The sequence below is a fragment of the Dicentrarchus labrax genome, unplaced genomic scaffold (genome assembly GCF_905237075.1).
Source record: "Dicentrarchus labrax unplaced genomic scaffold, dlabrax2021, whole genome shotgun sequence".
NCBI classification, from domain to species: domain Eukaryota; kingdom Metazoa; phylum Chordata; class Actinopteri; family Moronidae; genus Dicentrarchus; species Dicentrarchus labrax.
The window spans coordinates 30379523-30392919 of record NW_026136718.1 but is presented as its reverse complement, the minus strand read 5'-3'; the positions used below and the strand labels follow the sequence as shown (position 1 = coordinate 30392919).

Below are 13397 nucleotides of genomic sequence, written 5' to 3'. Positions count from 1 at the left end.
CAATTTGGCCCTTGTCAAAGTCACTCAAATACTCACGCTGCCCATTTTTCTTCAAACACATCAACTTTGAGGACAAAATGTTCACTTGCTGCCTAATAAATCCCACCCACTGACAAGTGCCATGATAACCTGTTGTTGCTGTTGTCGCTGCTCGTTGTCCCCCATCGTTGCTGTTGTCGTCGTCTTCTTCATGTTCATCATCAGTCACTACTATTAGTGTAGTTGTTGCTACTGTTGTTGCTTTGCACCTGTTTGTTTGTCTCTCTCTCTCTCTCTCTCTCTCTCTCTCTCACCCCAACTGGTCGAGGCAGACGACCACCCACCTAGAGCCGGAGGATCTGTCCTAGGTTACTGCCTCTTAAAAGGCAGTTTTTCCTTGCCCCTGTCGCCAAGCGCTTGCTCATGGTGGTACTATTGGGTCTTTGTAAATGTTTAAGGAGTTTGGTCTAGACCTGCTCTATTTGAAAAGTGTCCTGAGATAACTTCTGTTATGAATTGGCGTTATACAAATAAAATTGAATTGAATAATCAGTGTTATTCACTTATCTGTCAGTGCTCATAATGCTATGGCTGATCGGTACATACATGAGATTTAAAACATGAATATTGCAGTAAACAACTAATATTTATGTAAACATATAATGGAGCCATGGTGTCACATTCCCTCAACATGTGTTGCTATCGCAGCCTCTCTGTGGTTTGTTTAGTCGGTCTGCTCTTTGTGCAGCTGAATAGAGCAACTGAAACTGCTGTATTTTATCATCTACATCAGTTAATTAAAGATTTATTTCAACCAAACCAACACTGGTGACAATGGAGAGACGATGGTTTTGATGAGTGTTTTTATTTTGTTTCTGTCCAGATTGAATGAAGATTAGAATGTTGCAATGATATGTGAGACAAAATTATTGTTTTTGTCTGTGGAGTCTGGTGGCGAGTGATATATTTATTATTATATTTTCATCTAACTTTGTTAATTAAGGGTTTATTTTGACTTTGTTTATTATTGTTTTTTACCAGTAGAGTCTGGTAGCTGTTGCAACCATTTGACATGCTGTGCTCTTGCGCAACATAGTAGCAGTCAATTTCTTGTCTGGTATATAACCTTTAAAAGAAAAGTACAACCTTTTGGGAAAACAGCTTATGGAAATCAATACAAAAAAAATTATATCACTCTCAAGACTATATAATAATCATGCAGCTAAAGCCAGGGGTTAGCTAAGCGCACAGACTGGAAACAGCTCTTTCACCCAGCAGAACCTCTCAAGCTCATTAATGCATATCCTTTTTTTGTTTGTATGCAAACTGAACTTTAAAAATAATGTGTTGCTTTGTTTGCTAGGGATCCTTGCAAGATAGATAGATACTTTATTTGTCCCGAGGGAAATTCAAGTTTTTTTGTTTTTGTCTTTTTTTGATAGATATATATGGTGGAGTGATGGGCTCGCCTCGTTAGTGGTGCCCATGAGCAGTTTCTTGGGGTTAGGTGCCTTGCTCAAGGGCACCTCGGCAGTGCACAGGAGGTAAAACTGGCACCTCTCCAGCTACCAGTCCACACTCCATATTGTGGTCTGTGGGACTTGAACCGGCTTCCCAAGCCAAGTCCCTATACACTGAGCTACTGCCGCCCAAGACTATGTCTTGACAACTAGCGGAGATTGTAATTTTGTTGATTAATTTTGTTAATCAGGTGCTTCAATTGCTGCGTGTGCACAAAATATTTGCTTATATACCATCAAAGTACAGTCCAAATCCAAAGAATGTGGATCATGTCCTTCTTTCCCTCTCTATATCAGATTACTTTCAGCTCTAGTAACTCCAGCAGCTCTATTTCCTCATGTGAGCCATTAAACTTTCATCTAGTTAGGGCCCGAGCACAAATCGTGCGAAGGCCCTATTGTATCTCTAGGAATTATTATTATTATTATTATTATTATTATTATTATTATTATTGTCGGCGTCTTCGACTGCATACAGTCAAAATTATTAGACCACCCTTGTTTCTTCAGGTTATTGTTCATTTTAATGCCTGGTACAACTAAAGGTACATTTGTTTGGACAAATATAATGATAACAACAAAAATAGCTCACAAGAGTTTAATTTAAGAGCTGATATTTAGCCATTTTCCATGGTTTTCTTGATAATAACCAAAATCACATAAGTTCTTTCATCAAGAGCTATGGCATTGTACTGCCAAAAACAGTGCTTTTAGGCATTCCATGTTTTATTTTCTGTCTGTTTTAGTCACATGATACACACAGGAGTTAGTACTTGATTTTATAACTATTATTTTTGATGACTGCAGCCATGCATCTTGGCATGCTCTCCACCAGCTTCTGACATTGTTCTGCTGTCACAGCAGCCCATTCCTGTTGCAAAAATTCAAACAAATTTGCTTTGTTTTTGAGCTTGTGGTTCTCCATTTTGAGTTGGATGATGTTCCACAGGATTTCAATTGGATTTAGATCTGGTGATTGAGCAGGCCAAGGCATGGTTCAAATGTTCTGGTTCTCCATCCAGGCTTTAACTGACCTTGCCGTGTGGCAAGGAATATTGTCTTGTTGGAAAATCCAGTCATTCGAGGCAGGACACAGTTTATCAGCTGATGGAAGAAGACTGTTTACAAGAGTAGCCCTGTACGTGACCTGGTTCATTCGCCCTTCACACAATTGCATTTGCCCTGTTCCACCCATACTGAAACAACCCCAGATCATCACCGATCCACCCCCATGTTTTACTGTAGGGGCAAGACAGTCTGGTTTGTAGGCTTGTCCAGGCTTCCTCCTAACCAGTAAGTTGGCTGGAGTGGGCATCAACTCAAAATTGGATTCATCACTGAAGAGAACCTTAGCCCAATCATCAACAGTCCAATCCTTGTGATCCCTAGCAAAGAGTAACCGGGCGTTCCTCTGCCTTTCGTTGATGAAGGGCTTCTTCCGTGCCCTGTGTGACTTCAGACCAGCAGAAGAAGAAGAGAGTGGAGATCGGAGGTTTTCACAAGGGAAGAAGCTTGGAGTAAGAATAACGTGTGTTGATCTACTGTGGAGAAGAAATGGTTCGCGTTTGTGCCTTTCCAAATTGTGGCAACAGAATGAGAAGGTACAAGTGCCTACACTTTCATCATCTACCTTTCCATGACCATGAGATACTGCAGTTGTGGCTAGTTGTTCTTCAGCTGGATGTACCATTCCCATACAAGTACTATGCAAAAAAGATCTCCGCATTTGCAGCGAACATTTTGAGGAGGTTGACTACAGAGACATAACACAGCGGGGCCTGCTGAAGAGAAATGCCATTCTGAGGATGAAGACTGCTGCAACCACTGTGGAGGTAATGTTATATTCATAACTTCATTTAGCTTCGTTTTGGCAGACACGGTTGAGAAGGGATGTGCGGCAACACATTTTTTTGTAGGACAATGTGATCGCTGGTTCTTATTTGCAAATTATAATTGTCTTACCAGCTTCTATGTCTTGAATTATATTTGTGTGTGGCTAATTTTTATGAGAATACTGTGGACCTGCTAGAGAGAAAAAAGTTTTGGGGGAGGGGTAGGTGTGTGATCGTGCAGGCTATGACCTCTGGGAAAATAATGTCCGACTGACCACACATACTAAATGATAAATAAACATCCAAATTGTCAGTGTTACTGTATTATGCATTTGAATAAAGCTATTATTTTCTTACTACTTCCTACTTATTCAGGAGACTGGGGCTACTGGTGTGACTCTGAGTGAACCAGAATTTGCTGCAGTGCCACAGTCAACTCCAAAGAAAACTCTACATAGAGGTAGTGAATCCGGATCAAGCAGGTCTGGTCACTCCTCCAGCTTGACCCTACTTCTCTCTTCTCCTGAGCCATCTGTAAGACCTCGCACAAAGCCTTCACTAACTGGAACATATGTAGCACGACCTCTTTTATGGGAAAAATCAATGGTAAGCCTTGCAATGATCAAAGCTTTTTACAAATTTCCAATCACCTTTGCAATCACTAGAGTGTCATATTATTATTTTGTAAATTCAAGGACCAGGGTGCCACTGCACCATCTTTGGCTGTCCCCTACACAGCCAGTGGAGATGTGTCACAAGTGAGTTGAATGTCTTTTCTTTTATGTCTCTGTACTACTGTTAGTTTTTTCGTGATAATGCTTATTGTGTGCTAAATAAATAAATGTAAATGTATTCAGACCTATGAGCACGAGCTTTGGGGAAATGCTTTTATCCGACACAAGTTTTGCACCATATAGCGCCACTCCATCATCAAGCTCTGGTTCAGGTTCTTGAAATGGAAATGGACCGGAAAACGAAAGAAAGTGGCTGGTGAATGAATCAAGACTATTAGAACTGTTCAATATATGCAACACCTGTGGCTCAGCCATGGAAAACAAGCAAATTATAACCCATGGCAGCCAAATCCGAGTTCTTTGGACATGCTTGAATGATCACTCCGGAGGTTGGGCTTCATGCCCAGACATCAGAGCGTTGGCAGAAAATAACCTGCTCATCGCCGCATCCACTTTTTTCACTGGAACCACCCATGCCACCATATTGGACTGGGCTGAGCTTCTTCATACTCCAATTCCAAAGGCAACTCAATATTATTCAATGCAATCTGTGTACCTCATACCAGTCATTCAACAAGCATACAGAGATCAACACGAGAAAGTAATGGAACGTCTCGTGCAACTTTGTGCCTCAGGAAAGAAAGTACAGTGACAGTCCAGGTAAGCATTTAGCTTGAACTGTAAATCCTAACTACAGGAGTTATACTGTATAATGAGGCATGGCAACCCTACAACGCAGTTACGTAGGCATCCCTGTTTTTTTCTCACAACAGGTTTCAGTAGCAAATACTGTACATATTAATTTCAAGATGATGCCACAAAAGAGATCATTCATTTCGAATTGGTTGAGATAAATCAGTGTACATAACTATGTTACATAACACCAAATTACATTGATTATGTGCAGTGTTTTCAAGACAGAATGTACACATGATTTGTCTGATCGGTCAATATTATTCTCTAGGTTACAGAAACAACCAGCTCGGTTGCTATGGAGGTTTGGGGATTTCAGAGAGGACTGGATTATTTGCTTGACAGGGGAGTGGATGTTGGTGTTATGACCACTGACAGATCTCCATCCGTCCGCAAACTCATGACAGACAAGTACACCAGTATCCAACATGAATTCGATCCCTGGCACGTGAGCAAGAGTAAGTACATTTTTTGGAAAAGAGACTGATTCGTTTGTACCTCACAAGACAAACATGTTCTCTTTCATTTTATCAATAACTTTGTATACATCATTTTTGGCTGTTTTTACAGGCGTGAAGAAGAAACTTGTAGTCATATCCAATAAGAAGGACAAGAAAGACTTGCAGCCATGGATAAAATCCATCACTAACCATCTACACCGGTCATGCAGCACAAGCAAAGGTGACAAAGAGGTAAGAATATAAAGTAGTACATAACAGAGCTACAGTATTTTTGGTATAGAACATTTTCTGTTATATCTTCTATAAGAAAACATGTTCCTGTCAGTGTAATGACAGTGGCAGTAAATATTTGTAATATGCTGTACCTGACACATACCTTGAAACTTGTACCTTGAAAGTATTTAACCAACTATGAGTTCTATCTAATGTTTTTAGTACTGTGTACGAAGATGGAAGTCACTTCTGCACCACATATGTGGCATTCACCGGTGGGAGGAGGATGGTGCTCAGTACACCTGCCATCACCCAACCCTGACAGAGGATGAACAGATTCATCATCTTTTGTGGCACTGAAGGTAGTGGTGTTGGACAAAAATCTCTTATTGTTGCTACATATTGAAATTTTTTTATGAGGAGCAGTTTTGCTTCATTACTGCCTACAACGCAATAATAAGAATATGACTGTACTGCCACTCCACTAATAATACAATTCACAAAGACATTGAAATTGTTTTTGGGGTCATTGAGTGTGTGATATTACTTTGACACAGGATCTCTGGAGGTGTACTATCAGGTCATGCTGAAGTATGCTTAGAAGCGACTACACTTCACTTATGACAGCATGAGGGCTCGTATCCAACTTGCGATACTTGACCATAATGGCAACGTTGGCAGACCACAGGCGAAGACACAAGAAGGTATCATATAATGTATAACCTATGCTAATTTCTAACAATATATTTTACATGACGACATCGAATTCATTCTATGCTACCTAGTCACTTAAGGTTTTCCATGGAGATGCTGGATTAAATAGTAATCTACAAAGCTGGATACTCCCGTCAGTCAGCAATGGGTTGCGAAACCCATGTACGAGAAGACCACACAGGCTTTTTGGCATGACCTTTTTCAGCGTGTGCTGAAGAGGAGAGAGGACAGGAGTGTCGTCTTCACAGAGCCTTTACCCTGTCAGAAACCACGACGAAGGAAATTGCTGCATAACATCGCTCCAATTCCAAGGCCAGACATGGCTGATCTGGTCGCTCATACCAGATCTCGCTTTTGAGCTTGGTAAACCACTGTTCTGACATGTTGACCATGTTTATATATATATAAACCATACACTGGTCTGTAAATTATTTTTGTATAATAAAGTTTTGTTTCTAATAGTAATCAAATGTTTTCTGGATTATTGTAATACTGTTTTTATAGTTTGAGTAAAGACACAGAAGCACAACAACTTTGATTTACTATTGTTATTATTATGAATGACATCATGCAATCCTTTGCAACATCCAAAAAGTACAATTCAGACAAAACACTTAGAATATCTCCTCTGCCACCTGGAGTCCCATGTAAGTCCCAGTGGGGGAGGGATACTTTCTTCTGACCACTGATACAACACAGCAAGGTAATGGTCTTCTATTGCCACGGCCAGGCGCTCTCCTTTTAGTGCCCATTCTAGCACAACACGGTAGGCCACCAGTCTGCATTGGCTATTGGGGGTGGGGGAAGACAGGGCAGACGTTTGGTCAGTTCACTAGCGAAATGGCTAATGTCTTTACAGCAAAAAATGAAATGCAAGTACATGTAGAAAGAAAAGGTTCTATGTCATGTAATCAATCACATATTCAACTCACTCTGTGGATAGCTGCCCATTTAGTCCCTCCGGTTTCGGACGTCTCTTCCAGTTTATCTTCGGAACAAAGAAGAAAGTCTCCAGGACTGCCTTGTGGATCAGAGGAGGAAACTCCTCTGTACAGGTGACACAGTTTTCATTACCTGCCTGTATGAGATTCCACTCTTTACAGCACAGGCTTTCTTCCTCAGTAGGCATTTTGTCACAGCACCCACACGAACACCATCACTTGCCTGAACTCTGTGTTCTTGGAGCAGCTGATTCATCTGCCTGTTCCCCCTCTGTCTGTCTCGTTCTTTCCAACTCTTGTGAGGCTAGTTCTTCGCCTGTATACTCGGGTTCGAATAAATAAGGACGACCATCAAACTCAAATGGCTCTTCCGTGTATTCTATATCGGCTGTATTCCCCATAGTTATGTTTTCCATTGGATCGGCAAACGGTGCGTGATCGTGCAGGTCACTTGTACCTTCTCATTCTGTTGCCACAATTTGGAAAGGCACAAACGCGAACCATTTCTTCTCCAGAGTAGATCAACACACGTTATTCTTACTCCAAGCTTCTTCCCTTGTGAACAGCTCCGATCTCCACTCTCTTCTTCTTCTGCGTTTACCTGCAACAAGTGAAATCCCACGGGACTTCAGCGCGGGACTGCTCTGGCGCTGAAGTCCCGTGGGATTTCCCTTGTTGGAGGGAAACGCAGATGAAGAGATTGTTGCAGGAAGTGTGCACATCGGAGAGTAGTGTGTGAAGACATGGACATTTTTGAGGGGGAAATAAACTTTTTTTCATTGCGAAGGCATTATCTCCGTGATCGATTATTCTGGGCTTTCGGTGAAGCGATCGGTGGAAAAACAGGTAGGCGACAGTACTGTAGTTAGAAAGGCTGGACTTCTACTGCAGAGTGACTGTAGAACTGTGTGTTTAGTTCAGGGACTACGCGCCACCTACTGGCTGGCGGTATTAATGCTCACGGTTAGAAGGAAGACCACAGAGAGCACAGTTGCCGTGTGCTCGTTAATGCACAGCTGACAGAGCTGCGGAGTTGTCCTTGAATACTTGTAAGTACTTCATCTTTGTTATTCTTTAGGTTTTGTGTGGAGACAGCTATTTCTCCCTAATTCAAGTGTTTAGATTACCATTTTGCCTGTATGCTAGCTACTATGCTATTAATGTTACCTCTAGCCTGGTCGTTTATCTGTATTGTTATTACATCATATATTCCATTGTAATATGGGTTTATGCTGTTGTATATCATTTAAGATTATAAGTCTGAAATTATATTGTTAACTTTGTGTTACTGATTAGTGATGTTAATTATCCAATTACGGGCTGCATCACAGGCTGCAGGTTATTATTGACATTTAAGTTGATATAAGTAATTTCTCGCTGGTTAAGCCTTACAGGATGATCGTAGTATTTAATGTGTGAAATGGTGTATATTTTATAGTTACACGGTTTGTCTCATAACACTGTACTTGTTATCTCTCTTGTTTCTGTAGCACCACAACTAATAGAATAGAATAGCCATCTACATCTGTAATCATCACTATACCTACATCAAAGCCTACAATAAAGGACGTATATTGGATTCTGGATTGCTTAATTGTGTTCTGACCGACACACAGTGGCGAGTGTAACAGATCCACCAGCCTCAGTTTGTATATTTGCGGCTTCTCAGCTACAACTGTTTTGTACGGTTTCTGTACGTATGAGTTGAAAAGGCATGTTGTCACGTAAGCGCCCTGATCATGTTGCACAGACATTTTAATTGCATTTTGTGTCTGTTAAGAGGAGCAAAAGGCACTCTTTAGGATATGCCCCCAAGAAGTGTATTATAACTAACTGGGAGCTCTGGCCATTAGCTGCAGGAACTCCAGTTTGCTAGAACCAATTCTGGTCCTTCTTTTCCTATCGACAGTACTTGGTGACCTCTAGTGATCAAGACTAGGGTAAAAATCTGCCGAAGTTCCCCTTTAAGCATGTATTATGGAATCAGCTGCATTTTTTGTCGTGTTCATTTAATTCTTCAGGTAATATACCTTTAGTGGTACCAGGCATTAAAATGAACAAGAAATTTAAGAAAACAGGGGTGGTCTAATATTTTTTTCTATGACTCTATTTGGAGGTCGCAGCATGCTCGAAAAGTCAGGAAAATTTGCACAAAATTCAATCGTTCGAGAACTCTCTCTCTCTCTGCCTCTCTCTCTCTGTCTCTCTCTCTCTCTCTCTCTCTCTCTCTCTCACCCCAACTGGTCAAGACAGACGACCTCCCACCTAGAGCCGGAGGATCTGTCCTAGGTTTCTGCCTTTTAACAGGCAGTTTTTCCTTGCCCTTGTCGCCAAGTGCTTGCTCATGGTGGTACTGTTGGGTCTCTGTAATTAATGTTTTAAAGAGTTCGGTCTAGACCTGCTCTATTTGAAAAGTGTCCTGAGATAACTTCTGTTATGAATTGGCGCTATACAAATAAAATTGAATTGAATTGAATTGAACTCCCCGTGCATGGGCGCCGCCAAATGGCTAACCCCCGCCCGCCAGAATCAGCCCCCAAGACACGTAAGGCTGACATGTATGAAAATTGGTACACATGTGTATCGTGATAAGCAGAAAAGCCTCTAGGACCCATACCCCAAACTAAACAGGAAGTCTGCCATTTGGGATTTAGTGGTCATTTATGCCGATTTACACACGTTGTATTTGAACAAACTCCTCCTAGGGAATTTATTGGATCGACTCCACGCTTGGACACAGCCATCTAAAGACATTCATGATTAAAAGTTGTGCTATTTACGACATTCCGTCGAATGGTGTGCCCGTGGCGTGGCGTCCAATTTCAACAACTCGCCATGAAAGAGGGATTTGTCATAACTTCTGCGTACATGATCCGATCTCAACGAAACTTCACGTTTGGTAAGAGTCCTGCCCTGAACACGTCTATGTGATAATATTCAGTAATAGTGAGCGTGCCACCTAGTGGTAAGTATCACGTTTTATACTTTCATGTTCTACTCCTAGCAGGATCATCAGATCAGGCTGAAATTTACTTATAAAATGCAAAACACATGGTTGATGATATATGATCACTGTGGTGAAATTTTGATGTACCGCCACAAAACACAAGCTTCCTATAACTTGAGTCTACATTGTCCAATTGGCTCCAAACTTCAATTGTCTGATAAGTGTCCCGCCCTGAACACATCTATGTGATAATATTCAGTAATAGTGAGAGGCAACAGGAAGTAAGCGTTGCGTGGCGATTTTGATCTGATTTATGTGAAATTTTCACGTTGTGGTCCGCACGTGTTACGCCGGCGCGTGACTCGGCCGAAGCACACCCCGAATTGTGTGGAGTGTGAGACCCCCTTAATCGCTGCTTGCAGCTTTAATTAGGGACTGAGCCAGCGACCGCTGGAGGTCCCTATTGTTTTTGCTCGATTTCTTCTTCTTACCTATTATTATTATTTTTAGCCCCCTTTGACTGCATTTTTGCCCCCCTGAAAAAAGACGAAAAGTCAATTTTATTTGGCAAAGTTGTCAGGCCTGGTGAAAATGGGGATATTCTATGCGTTGCTTTCGGGTTGGCCACTAGGTGGCGCTACTATCATAAAAGTGCGTTTAGGCTAATAACTTCTGCATAGTTTGTCGGACATTCATAAACCTTGTATCTACGTGTTCAGTGAATAGAGCTGAATCTCCCCATATAGGCCCCGCCCACTTCCGCCTATAATTATTTTCCGTTAGAGCACAAAATGTCCTTCAACTACTTTTTCGTGTTCCTCCTACACGCTTTGTCCGATTCACACGAACTTTTTCACCTAGAACCTGGGGACCGCCCTGGCAAAAAAAGTAATTTGAACATTTTTGAAATTTCAAAAAATAAGAACGCTATAAAATTCCAACTTCCTGTAGATTTTTCGTCAAAAAAGGAAGTGGACCATTTCCCCACATTGCTATGTCCGATTGACATCAAACTTGGGTCCTTAGTTCCCCATGACTTCCTTAGGCATCGTGCACAATTTCAGACCATTGCCTCCAGGTGGCACTCTTTAAAATGAAGAAGTTTATATCTCCATAACAGCACGTGTGATTGAAATGAAACTTAATACGATGCTTGCCCATGGCTCCCTGAGGCTCGCTAAAAAATGTGTCAACAATCCGCCACTAGGTGGCACTCTGGTGGCATGGTAAATCACTGTGCGGAGACCGTAATAGTTATGAATATGAAATTCACATGGCACGTGTAGAGTGGTGCCTGAAGCTCACATACCAAAAATCGTGTTTGTAGCGCCCCCTACAGGATAAAAAACAGCAGCCCGGGCGCCACGTTTCACCGATATGTACGAAACTCGGTAGGCACGTGTAACATGCCGGGACGTACAAAAAAGCCTCTTGGACCCATACCCAAAACCCCACAGGAAGTCAGCCATTTTGATTTTCATTTTTACTTCCGGCGAACTTTTCGCATTGTATTTGAACGAACTCCTCCTAGGGAATTTATCGGATCTGCTTCAAAATTGGTCAGTACAGTCAAAAAACATTGCTGATTAAAAGTTGTGCTATTTGTGACTGTACGTTGAACGACGTGTCCGCGGCGTGCTGTCAAATCCGTCGCGTTGAATTTCGTAGCCGTTTTCTGCGTTTTTTTTCGTTGTATTTGAATGAACTCCTCCTAGGGAATTCACTGCTCATTGTCCCCCATTGTTGTCGTCGTCATCATCTTCATGTTCATCATCATCAGTCACTACTATTAGTGTAGTTGTTGCTACTGTTGTTGCTGTGCGTCTGTCTGTCTGTCTGTCTGTCTCTGTCTCTCTCTCTCTCACACACACCCCACTGGTCGAGGCAGACGACCACCCACCTAGAGCCTGTCCTAGGTTTCTGCCTCTTGAAAGGCAGTTTTTCCTTGCCCCCGTCGCCAAGTGTTTGTTCATGGTGGTACTGTTGGGTCTCTGCAAATAATGTTATAAAGAGTTCGGTCTAGACCTGCTCTATTTGAAAATTGTTCTGAGATAACTTCTGTTATGAATTGGCGCTTTACAAATTGAATTGAATTGTACAGAACTACAGCTTAGTTTTTTCTATTCATTGGGATTCCAAAAGAGTTTTATTCAAACAAGATGGCCACATCCTCCAAGTGTATCTCTTTTATCGAACTGAGGCCATCTTAACTGCCTTGTCATGTCAAGTTAAAACCCACTTATTTCCAAACTGGACAGAAACCAAATAAGACTCAGCCAAAATGACTTTATAAGTATTTACACTGTTCCAACAATCACCATTTCTGGTGTCTAACTGCCGAGTTGAGTTAGATGTGAAAATATTCTGTGTTGATGTGTGTTTGTTGTGCCTGGTGTCCTGGCTGGAGTTGCTGTAAATCACCTTGTTACTGTATTCCCTCCTGCATTCCCTTGTTGCTGTATTCCAAAACTGGTTGAAATAAACCCTTAATTCACAGATGTTAAAATATTCTAGCTCTACTGCTGCTTTTCCTCTCACTCGTTCTTCGGTGTGTATTGTTACTCTGCCTAACGTGTGTGGCTGAGCATTGGCTCCCATTCTTCGGAGGCAGACCATTAAATTGGCAAGAAAAAAAGACCAAAATTTCACAAAAAAACGGTGATGGACTCTGCCAATTGCTGATATATTCGTCCAATCGCCCAATCCTGCTTGGAGATGGTGGGTAATGTGGTCTTATTTCTATATCAACATACAATTGAACATCAACTCTGCTGCTGCAGGGGGCAAAAAGGTGGTTACAACACATTTAATTATTAATTAATTATTCTAAATATCCCTGTGGCAGTGGCCTGCACACACACACACACACACACACACACATAAAAAATCTCCCCCTTCCTGTAGATATTCAGGAGGTTCACCTCAGACTGTCAGTGTCTGGGATTCTGTAATCCTTGAAGCCCCTTGGAGCACCAAGAGAGAAAGACTCAACGTCATCCAGACCAGAGCTACCACCAAATCTTGGTAAATACCTACAAATCCATCTCACCCAGACAAAGACAGAGAGGGGGAGAGGAAGAGAGAGAGAGAGATGAGGCAAAAGGGAAGGAGTAGGATAAAGGATGAGAGAGAGAGAGACCCTCTCTACCCACTCTTCCTCCCCCTGTCTAGAGGGAGAAAATGAAAGGCGTATAGGCCCGTACTTAACTGCCTCCTGAGTCTGTCTTGTGTCTCTGTCTCTCTCAAAGGATCTGTGAGTTTACACAGCATTCTGCATCAGCTGTTTATATTCTGCTCACTCAACAACATACAAATAAGATAACTGTTTTCTCAAAGCTTTATACACGCCTGGTGATATTTGAC

At 41.8% G+C, this 13397-nt stretch overlaps 1 long non-coding RNA gene across 1 annotated transcript; it reads left to right on the top strand.

Moving 5' to 3' along the window:
* The first annotated feature begins 267 nt into the window (after positions 1-267).
* LOC127350845 (uncharacterized) lies at positions 268-9563 on the top strand. The gene is made up of 2 exons (XR_007880657.1): positions 268-347; positions 9377-9563. It is a non-coding gene; the product is annotated as an uncharacterized LOC127350845 (long non-coding RNA).
* The last annotated feature ends 3834 nt before the right edge of the window (positions 9564-13397 follow it).